General features: G+C 42.3%; 1 pseudogene; it reads right to left on the bottom strand.

Moving 5' to 3' along the window:
• Nucleotides 1-3,096: 3,096 nt before the first annotated feature.
• LOC105495651 (small ribosomal subunit protein eS1-like) lies at nucleotides 3,097-6,240 on the bottom strand (annotated as a pseudogene).
• Between the last annotated feature and the right edge of the window lie 2,426 nt (nucleotides 6,241-8,666).

The following is an 8,666-nucleotide window of genomic DNA, read 5'->3' as shown; positions in this document are numbered from 1 at the left end:
CTCCCCTCCTCTCCACCTTCTCTTTGAGGATTATATATAGGATTTGTGCTCACAGAGGCAGCTACACTCCTACAAAGGAAAACGTTAAGTTCCTTTCTCTTGACAAGAGATGTGTTCCTGCGGGGAGAATTTTATTGTAACTGAAATTTAAGTAAAACTCACCGAAATGACATGCTTAGTGAATTATCTTTTAAAAGGGGCCTCTCAGTCCAAAGCACGTGCAAACAAGAGCCAGTGGGATCCACCCGAGAGTAGAGTGTGTTCTCCTGTGCATGGATTTAGTAACAGCCACACTTATTTCCAAAAACTCACATGAGATCTGCCAGGAGTTTGCTCTCCTTAGAGGGAAGGGAAAAAGAGGCACTGGCATATGAGGAAATCCTCACCTTCAATTACTGTGATATTCATCAAGCCAAGATTGTCATTAAACACACACACACACACACACACACACACACACACACACACAAAAGAAAACTGTTTTTGATACAGAATTCTCCTGGAATCACATGAGGTACACAGATGCCAAATCTTGTTAAGAGTGCCAAGGGTGACTCTCCAGTGAGCTCAGTTTCTTTTCTTTCTTTTTTTTTCCCCCTCTCATTTTTCATCCAAAGCTGCATCTCTGAGCGCTCAGCTCTGCCCCGTGGGAGAAGGAAGAGGAGTTGTTGGCGTTGCTTTTGATTATGGGTTTCCATGGTATCCGGGAAGAGAGAGGAGAAGGGAGGGGCTTGGGAAAGGCAACTGTAGACTCGGCCAGCTCTGGGACACCTCATGCCCAAATTCTCCTAAAAAATCAGCTGGGAATAAGAAAACCATATCCTTAAGAAGAATCCATGGTGTAAATTAGTTTTGGATTCCTAAGGGATGAAGACCACATCTGGGTACGTTTGTTGGGTCTATTTCTATCTTGTTTACCCAAGTTGTTTTCTCTCTTGAATTCTTTCTTCTCAATTCCATAATGAAAAGTAGTCTCTTATCAAAGCTCCTTTTTCTAAAAATAGTCAATTTAATGTTCCTCTGACCATGGAAAATGTAGTCCCTTGGGGGAAATTTTCAGAACTGTTGATGAGGAGCTGAATTAGAAATGCTGTCAGCAGCAAGGAGAGAATCATGCTGATTTGACCTCTTGATCACCTGCCTGGCAAGGACCTGACAAGATGGATATTTGCATTGTACTGACAAAAGCATTTCTTGTTTAATGAGTTGCAAATCAGTATCAGGCTTGTTTGAGGTGCTCTTTTTCTCTTTCTTTCTTTCTTTTTTTTTTTTTTTTTTGAAACAGAGTTTTGCTCTATAGCCCAGCATGGAGTACAAGGGCATGATCATAGCTCGCTGCAGCCTCAAACTCCTGGGCTCAAGTGATCCTCCTGCCTCAGCCTCCTGAGTAGCTGAGACTACAGGTGTGCGCCACTGTGCCTGGCTAATTTTTTCTTTTTTCTTTTTTTTTTAGAGACAGAGCTCTCACTATATTGCCCAGGCTCATCTCGAACTCCTGTCTCAAGCAATCCTTCCACCTCAGCCTCTCAAAATGCTGGGATTATAGGCATGAGCCACTGCACCCGGCCTTGTTTATTTTTCTTTCAATGAACTAATAAGTGCCCAGCTCTGAAATTTCACAAGGCTAGCACCCAGATCAAGGAACAGAAGTCCCCTTGTGACTCCTATCCCAGTCTCCACCCTCCCCGCCCCCTAAACACCATGAAGTAGTTTTGCCTGTTTGATATAAAACCTGATATAAATGCAATTCCATGGAATGTGCAGATGGTCCTCTTTCGTATCTGGCTCCTGTCATTCCACATTATGTTCATGAGATTCACCTATGTTGGGAGTAGCAAAAGATAACTCACTTTTGCTACTTCATACAATTCTATTGTGTGAATATCCCAAGATTTATCCATTGGAGACATGTGGTTAGTTTCCAATTTGGGCTATTATGAACATCTCCATGAACATTGTCCTATGTCTTCTGATGTGCATGTGTGCATTTGTGTTGCTTATACACCTAGGAATTGAATCCGTAGGTTACACAATGTGTGTCTGTTCAGCTTTTGTGTTGCCCAACCATTTCCCAAAGTGGTTCTATCAACTTACACTCAAAGCATATGAGACATTCAGTCACCCCATGTTCTGGGCTGAATTGTGGCCCCCCAAATTCACATGTTGAAGTCCTAGCCCCTACTACCTTAGAATGTGATTGTATATGGAAATAGGGCCTTTAAAAAGATAATTAAGATTAAATGAGGTTATCAGGGTGGACCCTAATCCAAGATGACTAGTGTCCATATAAGAAGAGATCAGGACACAGACACACACAGAGGGAAGACTCTGTGAAGACACTGGAAGAAGACGGCCATCTTCAAGCCAACGAGAGAGGCCGTCAGAAGAGACCAACCCTGCTGACACCCTGATGGACTTCCAGCCTCCAGGACTGTGAAGAAACACATTTCCATTGTTTAAGCCACCCAATCTGTGGTACTTTGTTATGCCCGCAGATCTTAAAAACGTTAAAAAGATAAGAAGAGGATATGACAAACAATGACACTCTTACGCCAATGAATTTGAAAATTCAGATGAAACTTAGAAAAAAACACAACCTACCAAAGTAGAAACATCTGAATAATCTCATTACTCAATTTACTCAATTGTTTAAATTGAATTTATGATTTAACACCTTCCCACAAAGAAAACTCAAGTCCAGGTGGCTTCACTGGTGGATTCTATCCAACATTCCAGGAGGATAAATATTTGCTTTTCCAGGGACCGCTAAAAGAGGGAGCACCTCTCAACTTGTGTGAGGACAGAATGACCTTTATCCCCAAACCAAGAAGGATATTGTAAGAAAAGAAAATTATTAGCCCATCTCTCCCATGAACATAGATGTAAAAATTCTAAAAATGCACCCACACACACACACAAATTAACTAGGCATGGTGGTACACACCTGTAGTCCCAGCTACTTGGGAGGCTGAGGAAGGAAGAGCCCAGGAGTTTGAGGCTGCAGTGAGCTATGATTGGGCCACTGCCCTCCAGCCTGAGAAGCAGAGTGAGACACTGTCTTAAAAAAAAAAAAAAAAAAAAGTCCGGATTTTAAACAGATTATTGGACTGGTGGTTCCTATCCATCAGCTCATTCAACTTTAGCACCTGCCTCATCCCCAGTAGCTGTTCCAGAACTCCTGTCTTCCCCATGAAGCTCTATGTGTTTTCCCAATTCAAACTTGGGCTTCTTCCCCATTTTTACTTTACTGATGAAGACATCACAAGGAAGATACACAGATTGGCGAGTCTTTCCTATATCTTTTTCTAATGCCGTCCAGAATCCATTTATTGACCACTTCATTCAAACCACTCGTCTGCACCTCTTGGGTCATGATTTCCATCATCTTCTTCCAGACTTGGCAAACCTGTTGGTGCTAAGTATAAGAGGGCTTCCGTATCTGATTGTTGCATTTTTTTTTTTTAGTAAAACCAACACAAAACACACAAAGCAAATAACCATTGATAGTTTTGACATCAACATGAGCTTTAATCATGGTCTGCCACTTTGAACACATCTTGTCACAGGTAAGATCCATGCCCTGGAAGTTAGGCAGGCAGTTTTTGCCCTGAACATCTTCAGTAATCAGCTTAAATTTTCTAAGTGCAACTTCATCACTCTGCAGATCAACAAGGCTCACTTCAAACACATGACCCTTAAGGCCATCTGATGCAATTTTGGTTCACTGAGTTCTGGTGACTAGCGTCTTTCAAATATTTCTTATATTGAATATAACAGGAGCTTTCACACTTTCACATCACACCAATCTTTCTTTCGCTCTTTCTTTCTTCCTTTCTCTTTCTTTCTTCCTTCCTTTCTTTCTCTCTCTCTTTCCTTCCTTCCTTTCTTCCTTCCTTCTTTTCTCTCTCTTTCCTTCCTTCCTTCCTTCTTTCTTTCTTTCTTTTTTTCTTTCTTTCTTCCTTTCTTCCTTTCTTTCTTTCTTTCTTTCTTTCTTTCTTTCTTTCTTTCTCCCTCTCTTTCTCTCTTTCTTCCTTCCTTCCTTCCTCTTCCTTTTCCTTTCCCTCCCTCCCTCCCTCCCTTCCTGCCTGCCTCCCTGCCTTCCTGTCTTCCTTCCTTTTCTCAGAGTCTCCCTGCATCACGAAGGCTGGAGTGCAATGTTGTGATCATAGCTCACTGCAACCTTGACCTTCTGGGCTTGAGAGGTCCTTCCACCTCAGTCTCCCAAGTAGTTGGGACCACAGGCATGCACCACCACACCCTGCTATTTATTTGTCTGCTTGTTTGTCTGTTTGTTTATGTATGTATTTACTTACTTTTTTTAAAACACAGGGTCTCACTTTGTTGCCCAGGCTGGTCTCAAACTACTGGCCTTGAACCATACTCCTGCCTCGGCCGCCCAAAGTGCTGGGATTACAGGTGTGAGCCACCACACCCAGCCCCCCAATCTTTCTTGGAAAATGGATGAGCCACTTGCTTCTTGGCTTCCTTTTTGCTGCCTGTTCTTGCCGACCACCATGGCGCTGCTCAGAGAGCCAAAAGTCAGTTTAGAATTATTGTATCTTCCTGGTGATTGACTCTTTTCTCATTACCCCTCTTTAGCCCTAGTCATAACTTCCTTAATGCTTTCTGTCTTAGCCTTGTTCTGTCTTATCTGACTACAACTGCACATCTACTTTGTTTGGGTCGATGTCTGAAGTGTCTACATTTTCCTATAGTTTTGTTTTTAGTTTTTCTATTTCTTTATATTTAATGTGTGTCTCTTGTAAGCAGTGTTTAGTTGGATTGTGTTTTTTATTCAATCTGATAATTGTATTTTAATTGGAATAGTTGATCTTTTTATATTTAATGCAATTAGTGACACATAAGATTAAAATCTATCGTCAGTCCATTCTTCTCTCTTCATTGTTTTAACTCTCTTATCTTCATTTCGATTATTCAAGTCATTTTTTTTTTAATTCCTCCTCTGTAGCCCAGGCTGGAGTGCAGTGGTGTGGTCATAGCTCACGGCAGTCTCAAACTCCTAGGCTCAAGGGATTCTCTCTCCTCAGCCACCCGAATAACTAAGACTACAAGTATGTGCCACAGTGCTGGGTTAATTTTTTAAATGTTTTATAGAGATGAAGTCTCATCATGTTGCCCAGGCTAGTCTCAAACTTCTAGACCCAAGTGATCCTCCTGCTTTGACCTCCCAAAGCATTGGGATTACAGGCATGAGTCACCATGCCCAGCTGTTTTTAATGACTCTTATTTTTTTTGTAGAAGCAGGGTCTTGCTATGTTGCCCAGTCTGGTCTCAAACTCCTGACCTCAAGCAATCCTCTGACCTCAGCCTCCCAAGTAGCTGGGATTGCAGGCACATGTCCCTGCACCCGGCCGAGTCATTTTTATCACTCCATTTCACCACTCTACTAGCTTGTCAAATACATATTATTTTACTATTTGAAATCTGCAGATTGCAATATGCATCCTCTATTTACTAGCACCAATATGAGTCGGTACATTTATTTCTTCCCGGATGATTAAGAATACATTTAGAATACTTTAACTTCCTCTTTTCCTGCAGTAGATGCCTTCTATGCCCCATCTAAATCCCCTGGCACTCCCATTCCTGCACATCCTGGCTCAGTTTACAACTCCCAGCATCGGTGACTCACCCCGCCCAAGGGCTTCTGCGGATGCTGAGTATAGAGCTGGCTAAAAGTGCCGGGAAATTAAAATCTCCCTGGAATAGTTTTTTTTTTTTTTTTTTTTTTGAGACGGAGTCTCGCTCTGTCGCCCAGGCTGGAGTGCAGTGGCCAGATCTCAGCTCACTGCAAGCTCCGCCTCCCAGGTTTATGCCATTCTCCTGCCTCAGCCTCCCGAGTAGCTAGGACTACAGGCGCCCGCCACCTCGCCCGGCTAGTTTTTTGTATTTTTTTAGTAGAGACGGGGTTTCACCGTGTTAGCCAGGATGGTCTCGATCTCCTGACCTCGTGATCCGCCTGTCTCGGCCTCCCAAAGTGCTGGGATTACAGGCTTGAGCCACCGCGCCCAGCCCTGGAATAGTTTTCAACCCATCACTGGCCACAGTTGCTGCATAACTCTCCCAGCTTCTGTGTGCTTCAGGTGCTATTAACTCTGAGCTGCATTTTCCACCTTCGTTCCCAGGGTTTCCAAGCAGAATTGAGCTTCAAGTACCCAGAGCGATACTTGGCGGGATTATACACGATTTATTGGTTCCCTTCCCTACCTCACTTCCCATGTCCCATACTGATATGATCTGGGTTAACTTCCCAAATAAATTGTTTGGACTCAGATCTTCCTTTCAAGGGTTGCTTCTGGTAAAGTCCCTTCCCTTGTTTTGTGATATTATTGACATATATTCTGATTCTAGGTGTATATAAAATCCAGAAGTCATTATTATTTTGGTTTGATGCAGCCAGTGTTCACTTAGATTTACCCATAGATTTTATGCTTTCTCTTACTCTTTATTCCTTCCTGAATTTCTGCCCTTAACTCTGGAATGGTTTTTCTCATGCTTGAAGAACTCCTTTGGGGCACACTGGCTCATACCTGTAAATCCACACTTTGGGAGGCCAAGGTGGGAGGATTACTTGAGTCCAGGAGTTCAAAATCAGCCTGGGTAACACAGCAAGACCTCATTTCAACAAAAAAATACAAAAATTAGCCAAGCACGGTGGTGCACGCCTGAAGTCCCAGCTACTTGGAAGGCTGAGCTGGGAGGATTGTTTGAGCATAGGAGGTCAAGGTTGCTGTGAGCCAGGATCACGCCACTGCACTCCAGCCTGGGCAACAGAGTAAAACCCTGTCTCAAAAATACAAAAACAAAAAAACCCCTTTTAGCATTTCTTCTAGTATGGGTATACAAGTAACTAATTCTCTCAGTTGTTGTTTGCCTAAACATTTATTCATTTCGCCTTCCTTTCTGAAGCACAGGTCACTGAACATGAAGTTCTAGGTTAGCAATTATCTTCTTTTTCACTCTTATTTTTTATTACTCTTTTGATTATTAAAGCCATTTTTGACTTGAAGTAAAAAATTATGTCTTAATATCACATTGAAGACATTATTCCATTTTCTCCTGGCTTCTACCCTTTCTATCAAAAACTCAGCTGTCATTTATATTGTTCGTTTTTAAGATAATGTGATTTTTTTCCTCTAGATACTTTGAAGATTTCTCTCTGATTTTTAGTGTATTTATGAGGATGTGCTTAGGTGTGGCTTTCTTTGTATATACACAGCTTAGGATTCATTCTCTCTCTCTCTCTCTTTTTTTTTTTTTTTTTTGAGTCAGAGTCTCATTCTGTCACCCATGCTGAAGTACAGTGGCAGGATCTCAGCTCACCACAATCTCTGACTTCCATATTCAAGCGATTCTCATGTGCCAGCCTCCTGAGGAGCTGGAATTACAGGCATGTGCCACCACACCCAAGTAATTTTGTGTGTGTGTGTGTTTTCTTTTTTTTTAGTAGAGATGGGGTTTCGCCAGGTTGGCCAGGCTGGTCTCAAACTCCTGGCCTCAAGTGATCCACCCACCTTTGCCTCCCAAAGTTCTGGGACTACAGGCATGAGCTACCATGCCCGGCCTCGTTCTCTCTTTCCTCTTGTTTGGGAACCCCAATGATAGAACATTAAACATTTTTAACATACCTCTTAAATTACTATCTATAGTTTCCATGTTCTTCCTCTCACTGTACTTCAGTCTGGACCTATCCTCCAGTTCGCTGACCTTCTCATCTCTCCATTCAGCTTTTTAATCCACCTGCCTTCCCGTTTAGTGACCTCTCTTCAATGTGCATTGACTGTTAACTCCATCTATTGAGGTCTTAATTTTGGCTGTTGTCCTTTTCACATTAGATTTTCCATTTAATGATATTTTTATAGATCTTAGTCACTGGAGAAGTTTTGTTTTGTTTTGTTTTGTTTTTTGAGATAGAGTCTCACTGTGTCGCCCAGGCTGGAATGTAGTGGCATGATCTCAGTTCACTGTAACCTCCACCTCCCGGCTTCAAGCGATTCTCCTGCCTCAGCCTCCCGAATAGCTGGGATTACAGGCATGTGCCACCACCCCCAGCTAATTTTTGTATTTTTAGTAGAGATGGGGTTTCACCATGTTGGCCAGGCTGGTCTTGAACTCCTGACCTAAGGTCATCCGCCTGCCTCAGCTTCCCAAAGTGCTGGGATTACAGGTATGAACCATCATGCCAGGCCAGATTTTTTATTCACGTATTTTCTTAAACAATTAGTTAAAAAATTATTTGTTGAAGTATAACATTCTGTATTAGGGTTATCCAGAAAAACAGACCAATAGAATGTGTGTGTCTGTCTGTGTGTTTATAAAGAGATTAATTACAAGAAATTGGCTCACCTAATTACAGAGTCTGAGAAGTCCAAACTCAGGAGAGCTGATGGTTTAAGTTCCAGTCTGGGTCCAAGTCTGGATGCAGGAGAAGACTCATGTCCCAGTTTGGAGACAACCACACAGAGAGAAAGAATGTTTTCTTACACAACCTTTTGTTCTATTCAGGCCTTCAGTGGATTGGATGAGGCCCACCCACATAGGAGAGGGCAGCCTGACCCACCGTTATTTCCATCATTTATCAAAGATAATCTCTCTCCTTTTTTTTTTTAAGAGATGGGATCTCACTATGTTGCCCAGGCTGGTCT

The sequence above is a fragment of the Macaca nemestrina genome, chromosome 20 (assembly GCF_043159975.1).
Source record: "Macaca nemestrina isolate mMacNem1 chromosome 20, mMacNem.hap1, whole genome shotgun sequence".
Classification (NCBI taxonomy): Eukaryota; Metazoa; Chordata; class Mammalia; order Primates; family Cercopithecidae; genus Macaca; species Macaca nemestrina.
This window is presented reverse-complemented; position numbering and strand designations above follow the sequence as displayed.